The sequence below is a fragment of the Mustelus asterias genome, chromosome 20 (assembly GCF_964213995.1).
Source record: "Mustelus asterias chromosome 20, sMusAst1.hap1.1, whole genome shotgun sequence".
Taxonomy (NCBI): domain Eukaryota; kingdom Metazoa; phylum Chordata; class Chondrichthyes; order Carcharhiniformes; family Triakidae; genus Mustelus; species Mustelus asterias.
Window position 1 is genome coordinate 64,151,852 of NC_135820.1, and position 17,454 is coordinate 64,169,305.

A 17,454-nucleotide genomic window follows, 5' to 3' on the forward strand; every position below is an offset into this window, starting at 1 on the left:
TTCCAGATTAAAGGACACAGCTTGCAAACTGTTATATGTTAGACTGAAACAGGCTGCCCTAGAGTGGGACCTAACATCCAGTTTAGTTCATATAGAAGACACCAAGATTGGTGGCATGGTGGACAGTGAGGAAGGTTATCTCCAATTGCAGTGGGATCTTGATCAATTGGGCCAGTGGGCTGACGAATGGCAGATGGAGTTTAATTTAGACAAATGCGAGGTAATGCATTTTGGTAGATTGAACCAGGGCAGGACTTACTCGGTTAATGGTAGAGCGTTGGGGAGAGTTACAGAACAAAGAGATCTAGGGGTACATGTTCATAGCTCCTTGAAAGTGGAGTCACAGGAGGACAGAGTGGTGAAGAAGGCATTCGGCATGCTTGGTTTCATCGGTCAGAACATTGAATACAGGAGTTGGGATGTCTTGTTGAAGTTGTACAAGACATTGGTAAGGCCACATTTGGAATACTGTGTGCAATTCTGGTCACCCTATTATAGAAAGGATATTATTAAACTAGAAAGAGCGCAGAAAAGATTTACTAGGATGCTACCGGGACTTGTTGGATTGAGTTATAAGGAGAGGCTGAATAGACTCTGACTTTATTCTCAGGAGCGTAGGAGGCTGAGGGGTGACCTTATAGAGGTCTATAAAATAATGAGGGGCGTAGACAAGGTAGATAGTCAATATCTTTTCCCAAAGATAGGGGAGTCTAAAACTAGAGGGCATAGGTTTAAGTTGAGAGGGGAGAGATACAAAAGTGTCCAGAGGGGCAATTGTTTCACACAGAGGGTGGTGAGTGTCTGGAATAAGCTGCCAGAGGTAGTAATAGAGGCGGGTACAATTTTATCTTTTAAAAAGCATTTAGATAGTTACATGGGTACAATGGGTATAGAGGGATATGGGCCAAATGCAGGCAATTGGGATTAGCTTAGGGGTTTTTAAAAAAAAAATAAGGGCGGCATGGACAAGTTGGGCCGAAGGGCCTGTTTCCATGCTGTAAACCTCTATGACTCTTAAGACATCTGAACACCACACTGACTGCTAGAGAATGATTGTGGATCATTGGTGCTTTGCCCATTTCAAATGGGCAAATGGGGCATAGATCAGCTAGATAGTCAATATCTTTTCCCAAAGGTAGGGGAGTCTAAAACTAGAGGGCATAGGTTTAAGGTGAGAGGGGAGAGATACAAAAGTGTCCAGAGGGGCAATTGTTTCACACAATGGGTGGTGAGTGTCTGGAACAAGCTGCCAGAGATAGTAGTAGAGGCGGGTGCAATTTTGTCTTTTAAAAAGCATTTAGACAGTTTCATGGGTAAGATGGGTATAGAGGGATATGGGCCAAATGCGAGCAATTGATCTAGATTAGGGGTTTTAAAAAAAAAAGGGCGGCATGGACAAGTTGGGCCGAAGGGCTTTCATACTGTAAACCTCTATGACTCTATGAAATCTCAGGGCAACAATTAAACCCAAATTCAGTGGGCAGAATCTTCTGGTCCCGTTAGTAAAGAGGAACTTGGCGGGTGGAGGTGCTTAATTTGGCGGGAGGCCAAAAATCACTCTCCTGAAGGCGGGATGAACTTTAGCAATTATGTTCTTGGGACTTCAAGGGCGGGTCAAACTTACGAATGAACAATATCGAGAAGCCATTTCACATGCATTAGCATGTTGACCATGCTCATTAAAAGGCCAGCTCAGTGAAGTTAAGTTTCCCCTCCAAATTAAGTTACGAGCCAGTGAGAAATGAGAACGCTTTGATCCACGACTGCATCTGACGAGATAGGCTTCTACCATGATTAGCGGTGAGTTGCTGCTGTGTTGTCTTCATTGGAGAGCACCTGTAAATGCCAGCCGAGGCTTCAGACCAACTAGTGGCAGTGCAATTTGTGTGGAGGATGACCAAGGAAGGGTTAATGGGGAAGGGTGGAGCAGTGACTAGGCAAAGATGTTCGGGATAGTGTAGGCTGCTTGGGTGCCCTTTAATTATGGAGCTGGACCTACAACCTCATGGGATAATGGTGGGATAGTGACACACTTAGCTCCTTGAATAGATAGCAGTGCTTAATTGTAGTTTAAATTTATCATTATAACTGATGTGTTATATATATATTGTAAGCAATGTCTTTGTAATTAACCTCAGTTGAAATGGCACATGGTTAGAATCATTTGTCCATCATAAGCGTAAATGGTGGGCACTGCTCCTTATGTAAAAAATCTAATATAACACAAAATTCAGGATATTAGTGAAATATGTAGATTATAAATTTAGAAATGAAATTATAAAATACACACTTTCCTTTCATTGGTAAAATATTCTAAAATTCATCCATGATTTTAAGTGTTTCATTCTTACCTCCTCACCTGAGAACAGTGAGTTATTCTTGGGTTATGTTCCACAATCCACTCATTACTCAAGTGGCTACTTTTCACACCCAATGCTAGTTGACAAGTGTCAGTGGATACTCAACCATATAGGTCCCAAAATCAGGTCTACATTTGTCTTCGCCTGACGCTGTACATTCCCTCAGAGACGGCCGCGGGATAGTGGTGAGAAGCCGTATTTTCAACATTTTTGTCCAGAAATGCTGGAGTAAAGAGACTAAAATGTAATGTGATGCCCATGTTGCTGTCCTAACTAACTAACTCACCACAAACTAGACGATCAAAGCTTGACAGTGAATTAACCCTCTGGATTTGACAGACAGTATTGAGCAACTGTGGATTCATTCTACGAATATGATTTAAGCGGTTTTAAGTTATTGCAATGACTTATCCCCTCTATACCTGAGATTGTGAGGAAGCATACTCTAGGATTCTAAGGGGCAATTTTTAACCTGGCCAATCAACCTAACCATACATTTCAAATAGAACATTGACAAAATGTTTCATGAATGTGATATCCAAGACCAATATTTACTTGTGTTTGAGATAGAATTAAGTTTCAAAATATATTTACAGTGTCATAAAGTTTTTCGCAATGTGCTGGAAATTTGATGATTGAGCATATTTCAATTCTGTTGAGAACAATATTGATAATTTAGTACATTTGCATAGTGATGGTTTATAATATCCTTTGACTGTTTTTCTCATTACTTGTTCCTCATTATCCTTTTTTACATAACAACCAAGTGAATCAGAAGGTTCCGCATACATTGGAGCCAGCTCATTTCACGTCTTTAGTTTGAAAACGTATTTATTTTTCATTCCTTTTTCTTTGCTTACTTTCTTTCATTGTCTTTTTATATAAGTTCTGCTCTCACAAAGTTCTTGTCGTGGAGATGCCGGCCTTGGACTGGAATAGGCACATTAAGAAGTCTCACAACACCATCAGGTTAAAGTCCAACAGGTTTATTTGGTGGAATGAGCTTTCAGAGTGCTGCTACTCCTTCATCAGATGAGTCCTGATGAGGGAGCAGTGCTCCGAAAGCTCGTCTACCAAATAAACCTGTTGAGCTTTAACCTGGTGTTGTGAGACTACTTACTGTGCGAAGGTCTTGTATGTATCCCCGGTTCAGTTTCAGTACTTACGCTGCCTAATCAGCTAATCAATTCATAACCAGTATCCAGCGGTCTGCACTTACTGGTTCTTGTTTGACCAGCTTCTTATATCACTGATACAAGAGCAAAATATCATGGATGCAGGACGTTGGCAATAAAAATAAAAAATGCTGAAAATACTCAGCGGGTTGGGCAGCAGTTGACGCTTCAAGACGAAGAACTTCCATCAGAACCTGGAAAAGTTAGGATGCAGAGGCAGGGGGAAGGGAGAAACGAATGAGAGAAAGGTTCTGTAAAAGGATGGAAAGCAGGAGTGACTATAACGATAAAGGGGATGGTAGTGCAAAGTAAAAGAGGAAGGTGATGGGACAAATAAAGAAATAAAAGATGGATCCAGAGAAGGGAGAAATGAAAAGAGCAGAATCAATATCATCAGCTGCCGTCCAGAAAAACAAGGAGGAGCAGTGGCTCTGATCCAGAATTGTCAAACTCAATGTCATGACTTCAATGAGGCCCATGAGGTTGGCCTCTTGGAGTATGAACTCCTTGATTGAGGTCATAATTGCCCGCCCATTCAGGGGAAGGTGGAAAACAACAAGAAGCCCAAAGCAAGGGCAATTTGACAATAGTAATCAGGAGAGACAATTGGAGGACAGTGAAAAAGGTTTGGTTAAAAAATTACACAAATGGTCCCGTATGGTCACCTGGAACGGTTGAGGCTAGGATGGTGTCTGTATCCTACAGAATATGCCCTGTCTCTCCGCCGCCCGTAGGTAAGACCTCGGAGTCCAAAATGGATACTGCAGGCGAAACTGCGTCTCGTCCTCTGCTGCCCGAGGATGGAGGTGAACTAGAATGCCACCGCTTGCGTCATAAGTGATGGGCGCCTATTACACTCCTCCCACGTCAGATGCCAAGTTGGAGGATCCAAACCCAGCGCTGAAACGTCACAAGAGACCCATGAGGATCATGAGCCGCTGAGACTCCTCAGACCTGGGGGGGGAGCGGGGGGAAGGAGGGGGGGTTTGAGGGGTGTACAGACTTCAATGAGGTACATGAGGCTGGCCTTTTGGAATATGAACCCATTGATTGAGTTCATAATTGCCCGCCCAATCAGGGAGCCTCATCTGTATATAAATATGGGAGTATCAGATCTTCTGGCACTCTGGATTTTGACTTTGTACTGGAAGCACTCTGAGTGGAATAGAGTTTGGAAATAAAGGGAATCTGGTGAAGGGATACCAGCCTCTCATAGAGTCATAGATGTTTACAGCATGGAAATAGGCCCTTCGGCCCAACTTGTCCATGCCGCTCTTTTTTTCTTAAATGCCGAAGCTAGTCCCAATTGCCCGCATTTGGCCCATATCCATCTTACCCATGTAACTGTCTAAATGCTTTTTAAAAGACAACATTGTACCCGCCTCTACTACTGTTTCCAGACACTCACCACCCTCTGTGTGAAAACATTGCCCCTCTGGTATCTCTCCCCTCTCACTTTAAACCTATGCCCTCTAGTTTTAGACTCCCCTACCTTTGGGAAAAGATATTGACTATCTAGCTGAACTATGCCCCTCATTATCTATAAGATCATCCCTTAGCCTTCTACGCTCCAGAGAAAATCGTCCCAGTTTATCTAGCCTCTCCTTATAACTCAAACCATCAAGTCCCGGTAGCATCCTAGTAAATCTTTTCTGCACTCTTTCTAGTTTAATAATATCCTTTCTATAATAGGGTAACCAGAACTGTACACAGTAGTCCAAGTGTGGCCTTACCAATGTCTTGTACAACTTCAACAAGACGTCCCAACTCCTGTATTCAATGTTCTGACCGATGAAACCAAGCATGCTGAATACCTTCTTGACCACTCTGTCCACCTGTGCCTCCACTTTCAAGGAGCTATGAACCTGTATCCCTAGATCTCTTTGTTCTATAACTCTCCTCAATGCCCTACCATTAACTCAGTAAGTCCTGCCCTTTTTCAATCTACCAAAATGCATCACCTCGCATTTGTCTAAATTAAACTCCATCTGCCATTTGTCAGCCCATTGGCCCAATTGATCAAGATCCAGTTGCAATCTGAGATAACCTTCTTCACTGTCCATTGTGCCACCAATCTTAGTGTCATCTGCAAATCATAGAGTTTTACAGGACAGAAAGAGGCCCTTTGGCCCATCATGACTGCATTAGCCATCAAGCACCATTTTCCATCATTTGGTCCATAGCATTGTATGCTGTGGTGTTTCAAATGCTCATCTAAATACTTCTTAAATGTTGCAGTAAGTAGTCTCACAACACCAGGTCTGAGGAGTTATTTCAAGGCTGTGAAGTAATCAATCAAAAGATGAGGTGCTATTCCTTGTGCTTGTGTCGTGCTTCATTGGAACAGTATTGGAGACTGAGGTCAGAGTGGGAATGAGACACAATTAAAATGGCAGCTAACTGGAAGTTTGGGATCACTCCTGCGAACTGAACAAAGTCAGTCACCAAGCGGTTTTCTAACCTGAGTTTGTCTCTCCAATGTAGAGGAGACTGCATCATGAGTGACGGAGACAGTATCAAGCAAACCGTTGATTTAGCAGAGGCCCTGGGGAGTGGGAATGGAGGAGAGTAAAGGTGTTGCATCTCCTGTGTTTGCAAGGGAAGGGAGGAGGGCATTTAGAGCGATTGAGGTGTGGGCCGGGATGTCTTCTGTTCAATTAACTTCTCCGATTTTGGAGATTAACCAATATCTACCATAAACCCACTGACTTCCATGGCTACCTCCCACCTTGCTTTCAGTAAGGACTCTATTCCATTCTCCCTGTTTCTCCATCACATCTGTTCTGGTGATGCAATCTTCTGTACCGCTTATAGAATCCCTACAGTGCAGAAAGAGGCCATTCAGCCCATTGAGTCTGCACAGAAACACTCCCAACTAGACCATATCCCTGTATTTGCATTGGAAACCACCTCCCCGGTCAGTGCTAGTTGGCAATTTAGCATGACCAATCCACCAAACCTGCACATCTTTGGACTGTGGGAGGAAACCGGAGCACCCGGAGGAAACCCACGCAGGTATGGGGAGAATGTGCAAACTCCACACAGACAGTCACCCGGTGCCGGAATTGAACCCAGGTCCCTGGCACTGTGAGACAGCAGTGCTAACCAGCTAACCACTGTGCCACCATGCTGCCCACTTTTTCCGATGTATCTTTCTATTACCCCAATTAAGATGCAACTGCCCCACCCACACCAGGTCCTTGAACTGTGTTTGTACCATTCTCACAGCTTCGCCCCCTCCCTACCAGACGCATTATAGGGTTCCACTGGTCCTCCCCCTCCACACCACCAGCCTTCACATTCAATAGATTATCCTCTGCCACCCCGAGCTTGATACCACCACCTAGCACATCTTTCCCTCACCATTCAGCATTCTGAAGGGACCGCGCCCGCTCTACCATCTTGGTCAACTCCTCAATCACCTCTCCAACACATTCTCCCCTTTTCTTTGCACCTATAGGGGCAACAGATGCAGCACTTTCTCTTTTACCTCCTCTGATCTTTCAGTTTAGTACGATGTGCACTCCTCTGCATTGGGGAGACTAAGTGTGGATCTGTTCAGTCCATCAAGATGACTCTGGTCTCCTGCTTGTTTGTTATTGTAATTTTCCATCCTCTGCTATTTGCCTCCTTAGCAGGTCCAGTGGAGCTCTGCTAAAGCTGGAGGGATTGCCCCTAATCTTTCAGGTACTTCACAACCTTTTGGGCCCAATATCAAATTTAACAATAACAGAGCATGGCCACTATTCCCATTATTTTGGACAGCAGGTGTTGGTAACATCTGCTCTTCCCATCAACACCTTTATAGAATCCCTACAGTACAGGAGGAGGCCATTCGGCCCATCGAATCTGTACTGACCACAATCCCACCCAGGCCCTATTCCTGTAACCCCACACATTTACTCTGCTAATCCCCCTGACACTAGGGTCAATTTAGCATGGCCCACCAACCTAACCCGCACATCTTTACACCCAGCTTGTGTGTCTTTCATTTGTACCATTACCATCTCATTTTCCCTTGCACCTTCACCCCTTTTGTCATTTAATCTCTTCATGTCTCCCCTGTGGTCCCTTTTGCTCCTTCGACCTACTCCCCTGCCGCCACTTAAAATCTGTTGCCTCTCTGACTCCTGATGAAAGACCGTTGACTTTGTTTCTCTCTCCACAGATGATGCTGGACCTGCTGAGCATTTTGAAGCATTTTGTGAAATTATTACTTTTATAATGCTGGCTGTTTTGCCATATGATGGTTTCATAGTTGGAGTTTGACGTGAGGATTTGGGCAGCATCAAAACAAAGGGCGGCATGGTAGCACAGTGGTTAGCACTGCAACCTCACAGCGCCAGGGACCCGGGTTCGATTCCCGGCTTGGGTCACTGTCTGTGTGGAGTTTGCAAATTCTCCCCGTGTCTGCGTGGGTTTCCTCCGGGTGCTGCAGTTTCCTTCCACACTCCAAAGATGTGCGGGTTAGGTGGATTGGCCATGCTAAATTGTCCCTTAGTGTCAGGGGGACTAGCAATATGTGGTGTTACAGGGTGGGATTGCTGTCGGTGCAGGCTCGATGGGCTGAATGGCCTCCTTCTGCACTGTAGGGATTCTATGACTCTATGATATGGGTAGAGTCGAACATTACAGGAACAAAAAAATTATACGCAAAGAGAAAGAAGGTAGGTTGGGTGGGATTTAATGGGGACAAGTACCCTTTCTAAAAACTCTCTTAACCCACTTTCACCTCCTAATTTTGCTTCATTGCTTTAAGAGAAAGATCTTCTGTTGTCTAGGGAAGCTTATATAAACACTTCAATAATTGAGATATCTCATCAAGTGTTGTATGAAAAACTAATAGATAAGCTGAAAGTGCCATCTTTCTGTCAGACGGTGTATCTCTGAAGAGTACCTGTCTAAAGTGTTTTCAACAGCTTGAACTCCCTCCAAAATTAGGCTCTTTTTATATAAGTGCTTTTATATAAGTAGTGGCTGGCACGGTGGCACAGTGGTTAGCTCTGCTGCCTCACAGCGCCAGGGACACGGGTTCGATTCCCAGCTTGGGTCACTGTCTGTGTGGAGTTTGCAAATTCTCCCTGTGTCTGTGTGGGTTTCCTCCCACAGTCCAAAGATGTGCGGGTTTAGGTTGATTGGCCACGCTAAATTGCCCCTTAGTGTGTCCTGGCATGTGTAGGTTAGAGGGATTAGCAGGATAATTGTGTGGGACTGTGGGGATAGGGCCTGGGGTGGGATTGTTGTCAGTGCAGACTTGATGGGCTGAATGGCCTCCTTCTGCATTGTAGGGATTCTAATAAGCATTTTATAACAGAACTATAATGGGTTACGATAGCATGCCACTTACTTAGGATATAATTGCTTTCAAAGTAGTCTCCAGTTGATGAATCTGAATTTATTGATATTTCTGTCCAGTGTGTGTCAAACCTGTTTTATTACGGAGGTACTTATCAAGATAAGGTGCAAGGAGAACTCCAAAACAGGCTTCTTAACTTGAACACTGGGGAACTCTTTACTACAAGTGTGCACTGTCCCCAGTAAGGACGTATTCTGCTTAACCAGGTTCCACCTGGGAGGAGCTAGCCCCACCTCAAGGGTCACATGACCCACATCCTTAAAGGGTTGGTATGCACCCTGAACTCTCAACATACATATATAACATGTTTGACTTCCTGTTGCGTTGAAATTTATGTTTGCAGCTGTGGGTAAAGTTCTGCTTTTTCATATAATTTAGGTGCTTTTCAGTTTTAACATGTTATATATGCACTGGTGCCTCACCTGCTGAAATTACTGACAATTTTTGCGGTGAATGCAAAAGCGTAAAACCTTTGAAAGGACATCTCGCATTTTCCCTTTCCCATTTTGCCTGCCTCTGATATTATTTTTCCTCTAAATTCAGCAGGGGGAAATCCTGGAATTCATCCTATTGTCAATGCTAAACTTGGGAAAGAATGGTGCAGATCAGAGTTTATAACATTATGCGCACTGAGGATTGACGGCTGTCAGTGACATTGAGAGTGTAAGGAAGAGATTTACTGAGGTGTTACCAACAATGAGAGGCTTTAAATTATGAGGATGGATGACTGATACTGGAGCTGTTTTCTCCGAAGAACGGACCAAGGTGTTTAAAATGGTGGAGTTTTGATAAGCAAAACCTGGCGAGTGAGTTAATAACTGGAGGATATAATTTTATCACTGAAGAAATAGGTGGATTTATATATTGTTTCAATGCAGGGGTTTTCCAGGCCACGTCATAGAGTCATAGAGGATTACAGCATGGAAACAGGCCCTTCAGCCCAACTTGTCCATGCCCCTTTTTTTTTAACAACTAAGCTGGTCCCAATTGCCCGCGTTTGGCCCACATCCCTCTATAGCCATCTTACCCGTGTAACTGTCTAAATGCTTTTTAAAAGACAAAATTGTACCAGCCTCTACCGTTACCTCTGGCAGCTTGTTCCAGACACTCACCACCCTCTGCGTGAAAAAATTGCCCCTCTGGACCCTTTTGTATCTCTCCCCTCTCACCTTAAACCTATGCCCTCTAGTTTTAGACTCCCCTACCTTTGGGAAAGGATATTGACTATCCAGCTGATCTATGCCCCTCATTATTTTATAGACCTCTATAAGATCACCCCTCAGCCTCCTACGCTCCAGAGAAAAAAGTCCCAGTCTATCCAGCCTCTCCTTATAACTCAAACCATCAAGTCTCGGTAGCATCCTAGTAAATCTTTTCTGCACTCTTTCTAGTTTAATAATATCCTTTCTGTAATAGGGTGACCAGAACTGTACACAGTATTCCAAGTGGGACCTTACCAATGTCTTGTACAACTTCAACAAGACGTCCTAACTTCTGTATTCACGTAATGTCCTCCTAGAAAGCAGCATCCATAATTGCGTTTTTAAAAAGGGAAATGGGTAAAAGATGAGAAAAGAACTAGTTATGGGATTAAATAGAAATGTTTGGCAAACATCGCAGGTTCAATGAAGTGAGGAGCCTTCTGTGGTCTTTCTTTGAAGTGTATCTTTTGGCTTTGGCACAATAATTATCATCCTTTGTGCCATCTGGTGTTTATAATCTTGTGGCATTGGCAGTGTAGTAGGGGGCTAAATTTGATCTCATTTTTTGAGTGCTCTGCAATAGTTATTTCTCCTATTTCTTTTTGCCGCCTTCTTCCCCGACACACATTCCTCTCTTTCGCCAACTGCATTTCCTTCCTTCGGACAGTTTTGGCAGGGAATAGAGCGATAAAGAGGCAGAAGGTTTTTAGTTTAGAAAGCTGTTATGTCGGTGCAAGCTTGGTGATAGAAGGACCTGTTCCTGTGCTGTATTGTTCTTTGTTCATGAATCTTGTACAGGCCAGTCATGTAGATCAGAGATATGTACTGAAGGAAGATGGCATGGGGAGAGGAGCAGACATGAGAAACTGTATTCAAAACACTTCACGTAACTTCATGTGTTATATAGATGACACCAATGTCTAACCTTGTTTTTTTTAAATTGGTGATAACATAAGAACATAAGAACATAAGAAATAGAAGCAGGAGTAGGCCATCTAGCCCCTCGAGCCTGCCCCGCCATTCAATAAGATCATGGCTGATCTGACGTGGATCAGTACCACTTACCCGCCTGATCCCCATAACCCTTAATTCCCTTACCGATCAGGAATCCATCCATCCGCGCTTTAAACATATTCAGCGAGGTAGCCTCCACCACCTCAGTGGGCAGAGAATTCCAGAGATTCACCACCCTCTGGGAGAAGAAGTTCCTCCTCAACTCTGTCTTAAACTGACCCCCCTTTATTTTGAGGCTGTGTCCTCTAGTTTTAACTTCCTTACTAAGTGGAAAGAATCTCTCCGCCTCCACCCTATCCAGCCCCCGCATTATCTTATAAGTCTCCATAAGATCCCCCCTCATCCTTCTAAACTCCAACGAGTACAAACCCAATCTCCTCAGCCTCTCCTCATAATCCAAACCCCTCATCTCCGGTATCAACCTGGTGAACCTTCTCTGCACTCCCTCCAATGCCAATATATCCTTCCTCATATAAGGGGACCAATACTGCACACAGTATTCCAGCAGCGGCCTCACCAATGCCCTGTACAGGTGCATCAAGACATCCCTGCTTTTATATTCTATCCCCCTCACGATATAGGCCAACATCCCATTTGCCTTCTTGATCACCTGTTGTACCTGCAGACTGGGCTTTTGCGTCTCATGCACAAGGACCCCCAGGTCCCTTTGTACGGTAGCATGTTTTAATTTGTTTCCATTGAGATAGTAATCCCATTTGTTATTATTTCCTCCAAAGTGTATAACCTCGCATTTATCAACGTTATACTCCATTTGCCATATCCTCGCCCACTCACTCAGCCTGTCCAAATCTCTCTGCAGATCTTCTCCGTCCTCCACACGATTCACTTTTCCACTTATCTTTGTGTCGTCTGCAAACTTCGTTACCCTACACTCCGTCCCCTCCTCCAGATCATCTATATAAATGGTAAATAGTTGCGGCCCGAGTACCGATCCCTGCGGCACGCCACTAGTTACCTTCCTCCAACCGGAAAAACACCCATTTATTCCGACTCTTTGCTTCCTGTCGGATAGCCAGTCCCCAATCCACTTTAACACACTACCCCCAACTCCGTGTGCCCTAATCTTCTTCAGCAGCCTTTTATGGGGCACCTTATCAAACGCCTTTTGGAAATCCAAAAACACCGCATCCACCGGTTCTCCTCCATCAACCGCCCTAGTCACATCTTCATAAAAATCCAACATGTCAAACACGACTTTCCCCTCAGAACTTGGCTATCAGCCAAAACCTGATAGCTAAGTTCCGCACACACGAGGACGGCCTCAACCGGGATATTGGGTTCATGTCACACTATCTGTAACCCCCACAGTTGCCTGGACCTGCAGAGTTTCACTGGCTGTCTTGTCTGGAGACAATACACATCTTTTTAGCCTGTCTTGATGCTCTCTCCACTCACGTTGTTTTGTTTCTTAAAGACTTGATTAGCTGTAAGTATTCGCATTCCAACCATTATTCATGTAAATTGAGTCTGTGTCTTTATAATGCCCTGTTTGTGAACAGAATTCCCACTCACCTGAAGAAGGGGCTTGGAGCTCCGAAAGCTTGTGTGGCTTTTGCTACCAAATAAACCTGTGTTGGACTTTAACCTGGTGTTGTTAAACTTCTTACTTCTTTTTGCTACCATGCCCTTCCCCTGTTTTTTTGGCATACCTGCAAGTACTGTCTTCAGATTACTTGTTACTTTATGTGGTCCCATGTGTGATATTTCTTTCTCTGCTTGAAGCTGAAAACCCCAGCGTGTTCAGTTGTTCTGTGGCCTCACCGCCCGACATTGCAGTGCGCTTAGAAGGGACAGTCTGCCATCATTCATTCAATTGGAACTTGTTGTCGAGGAAATTGCTTCTGACTCTCAATTTTGTAAAAGACATGTGCTGATCCTCTATTCAGTCGCACAAATCAAAGCCATGGAATCAATCCTTTGATTCTTCCCTTCATAACCGGTTGCTGTCCTGTAACTTTAAACCCTTTTTCACATCTTCTGAACTGATTGTTTTGCAAATAGTCATAAATTCTCGACCTTGTCACCAAGCTGTAACTTGGGAGAATATGATGAGTAGCTTAAAGCCTTCAGGGAAATGATTAAGGGAGGGGAATTGAATCATTGCTGCTGATAGAATATCCATGAACCTCAGGCATTCATGGATATTGAATGTTAAGCTCTTTCTATGGCTTTTGCAAAAGCACTTGATCTAGTATCACACAATAAAAGTTTTTTAAGTTAAAGTTTATTTATTAGACACAAGTAAGGCTTACATTAACACTGCAATGAAGTTACTGTGAAATTCCCCCAGTTGCCACACTCCGACGCCTGTTTGGGTAAATGCACCTAACCAGCACGTCTTTCAGACTGTGGGAGGAAACCGGAGCACATGGAGGAAACCCACACAGACAGTGACCCAAGCTGGGAATCGAACCCATCTCCCTGGCGCTGTGAGGCAGCAGTGCTAAGCACTGTGGCACTGTGCTGCCCGCAGTTGAGAGGTTGAGAGAATTTAAAACAGGCTATTCAGCCCAACCAACCCACATCTGCATCTGCCCTCCATGTGGGCAAATGGTTCAAGATACATTTACCAACCCTGTTTCCATATTCCTTCATCCTTTTTGCCTTCATGTGCCTATCCAATTTAAATTTGAATATTTCTGTAGTTTCTGCTTCAACCGTTGGCCCTGGAAGCATATTCCACAGCCTCAGAACTCAGTGTGAAGAAGTTTCCCCTACCTTTGCTCGAAGTCTCCACATTTAACCTTGTATTTATTGCTCCAATCTCATTCTTACAGATACTGGAAACTGTTGGCTTCTATCTATCCTGGCATGATGTTGTTGTCCTGTTATTGGTGCTATTACAATTACTAACTGGGAATTCAGTTTTCTTTTTAAATATTAATGGTCTCTGTCCACATACTAACATTACAACAGTGACTATACTTCAATAAGTACTTCATTAGCGTAAAGCATTTTGAGATATGCAGTGTTCATGAAAGGCACTATATAAACGCAGTTCTGTCTTTAGGCCCGTGGTAAGGATAGTTGTGAGGAGCAGCACAGTTTTTTTGGTAACTAATGCACTACTCATTGCTTCATTTGTAAAATTGTTCACTGGGTTAGTTTGTTTTCTTTTCTTAGAATATCCTCTTGGACAGCTATACTCCCAGGGTATTGTTGGAGAGACGTGACTGAATATGATTTCTGGGTATGCCAACAAACCTGCAGGCATTGTGCACCTCATGAGGGATGGAGGCCTTACCTGGGCAGGTTGATGCAATGACTGAGCTTCTTGAAGGCAGTATTGCTCAACTATTACCTTGTGCATGAATTTCACTGAATCCCAGGCAGCTTTTCCCAGCTGCCACTAATGAGTGAGAAGCTGGAGACCCTCTGATAGCTTTGGTTTGCTGTTATTGGTGGATTAAAGCACGCAGTAATGCTGGTCATTACGTTGCGAGACACTTGACATGAACATCCAGCCCTTCACGCGATAATCACAAATTTTCTTTGGCCATTCTGTGCTTTCAGTGCTATGATCACTGTTGGAACCTGCTCTGCAATGCAAAGCGTATTAGATGCTATGTTGCAATGTTATGAATCATGCCTTTCTTCCCCATTATTCATTTCAATTAGTCTTATAGTTATTAAGGTATAGAAGGCGACCATTTGGTCCATCAAGCTCATGCCTGCTCACTGTAAGGCAATCCAGTCAATCTTATTCCTCCACTCCATCTCTTTAGCAATGCAAGTTTATCTCGCTCGAGTGTGCATCCAGTTTCCTTGTGTTAGGGACCAGATCAGAAATTCCAAGGTATATCATGAAGTTAGCCTAGACCCCAACTTTTTTTTGATTCTGGCATTAGGGTGGGCATAAAGTGCTTTGCTCCAGGTATGATTCGATTGGCACACTGGGAAGCTTTTATTAAAACAAACTTTATTTAACAACATAGCTAAAATGTAACAAAATGAATTATCGTAACTTTTACCAATTGAAATACTTAAACAAGACAAAGTAGAATTCTTAACAGCAAACTATCTCTATAGTTCCAATTTAAGCAATGTCCCCATTGACATCCATCCTCCTCCAAAACCAGTTATCACCAAAAACTGATATACTCATGTGGGTGCTATGTTTCCAACCTTTCTTCCCCTCAGGACAGATATAGAAAGACACATGTCTTCTGACTCCCATACAGCAGCCTCCAGAGAAAGATCTAACTTCAAACACCAGAACTGCAGAGACATATATTTCCTGGCAGATCCCAGTCTCCAATCTTCAGAGAGAGAAAGAGCTACTTCTCTCTACAGTTCCCAAGCAGCAACTGAACTGTATTTGTCTCTCTCAGCCTAGCCCTGCACAGTCACATGACCTTTCCTGTCAAAAATCTAGTCAAAACCCAAGATGAAAACACTAACGTAATGCATTAACTGCATTAATCCAGATTAAAACAACATTCCAGCAATTAAGATCAATTAATCTGTTGCAGTAACAACCAGGAATGCTGGCTAAAGACAATGCGGCACCGATAAATAGAAAGGACTTAAAAGATTGCAGAAAAAATCCTACACAAGAAACATGACACAAATATATTTCTTAAAGACACAGTATCATCACACTTTTGAAATCATTGACCATTTCCACCAGCCTTGTAGGAGTGAGTTCCAGGGCATTGCTACTCTCTGTGTTTAAAACAAAAGGTTCTCCCTCATATCTCTTGCGCAAACCCTTAAATCTGTGTTCCCCAGTCCTTGTACGATCAGCCGGGAACAGATTTTCTTTGTTACCTTATGCAAACCTGTTGTAATCTTGTACATTTCTATCCTATCTCTCCTCAACCTCCTCTGTCCCAAGGTGAACAACCTCGGCTTCTCCAAGCTAACCTTGTAGCTAAATTCCCTCATCACTGGGACTATTCTGGTAAATCTCCGCACTCTTCCAAAGGCCTTCAGATCCTTCCTAGAATATGGTGACTGGAACTGGACGCAATACTCTAGTTAGGGCCTAACCAGAGCTTTGTAAAAATTTGGCAAAACGTCCCCACATCAGCACTTAATACCTTTATTTATGAAGCCCAAGATCCCATATGCTTTGCTAACTACTCTCTCAATAACTTCTGTCACCTTCAAGGACCAGTTCACATGCTGAGGTGTCTCTGACCCTGCACGCTCGACAACTGTGCCATTAAGTTTGTATTACCTCATCCTATTTCTCCTTCCAAAAAGCATCACTTCACACTTCCCTGTATTGAAATTCCATTTTGTCTGTGAATGGCTGTAACTGGAAGATAGGTGCTTTGATGGAACTTTATTATAGCTTTCGTTCAAAGCGTAGAGGTTTCATCACTGTGTTCATAGAAATCATAGAATCCTGCAGTGCAGAAGGAGGCCATTTGGCCCATTTAGTCTGCACTGACCACAATCCCACCCAGGCCCTATCCCCATAACCCCATACATTTACCCCAGCTGGTCCCCCTGACACTAAGGGGCAATTTAGCATGGCCAATCCACCTAACCTGCACATCTTTGGACTGTGGGAGGAAACTGGAGCACTGGGGGAAAACCCACACAGACACGGGGAGAACGTGCACACTCCACGCAGACGGTGACCCAAGCCGGGAATCAAACCCGGGTCCCTGGCCGCTGGTGCTAAAATTGTGCCACCGCGCTGCTCACCGTGTCCTGACAATTTAATCAACATGAATACATCTCCACAGGGGAGAACGATATAACATCTTCATGCAAAATCAATTGGCACATCATGTTTTCAGCAAAAAAGTCTGTTCTACGTTTTATTAAAGTTACCGTCAGAATGATAAATGGTTTTTGTCTCTGAACGGGTTTGCTGTCCAAAATTGGCTGCTACATTACACCGGTTACTGCACTTCAAAAGTATTTTGTTGGCTGTGCAGTGTTTTGAGACATCCAGCGGTTGTGGAAGTTGCTATATTAAATACAAGTCTTTTTCTTTTAAATCCCGGAGCATTAAATTGGATGTCTTGAAGCTGCATTTCCATATTGTGACACTAGGGTGCAGTAGAGTCCTCCTTATTAGCTAGTGATGCAGTGAAACCAGGCTGCGTTACAGTGGAATCCACATTCGGGGACAAGCTCAATCAACAGGATACTTTTGTGCATAAAACCTGTTCATAAAATGGAATGATCCTTCATGACAGTTTTCATTCAAAGCACAGAGGTTTTGCCAAGGTGTTTTGACAATTTTGTACCACCGTGTGAACATCTCTTCCATAAGGGAGAACTATATAACAAAGATGTGCGGGTTAGGTTGATTGGCCATGTTAAATTGACCATTAGTGTCGGGGGATTAGCGGGGTAAATATGTT

General features: G+C 43.6%; 1 protein-coding gene across 2 annotated transcripts in view; it reads left to right on the top strand.

The window, feature by feature from the left end:
* The window catches only part of manbal (mannosidase beta like), a 60,972-nt gene that overhangs the window by 14,850 nt on the left and 28,668 nt on the right, over positions 1–17,454 (top strand). The window lies entirely within an intron of this gene.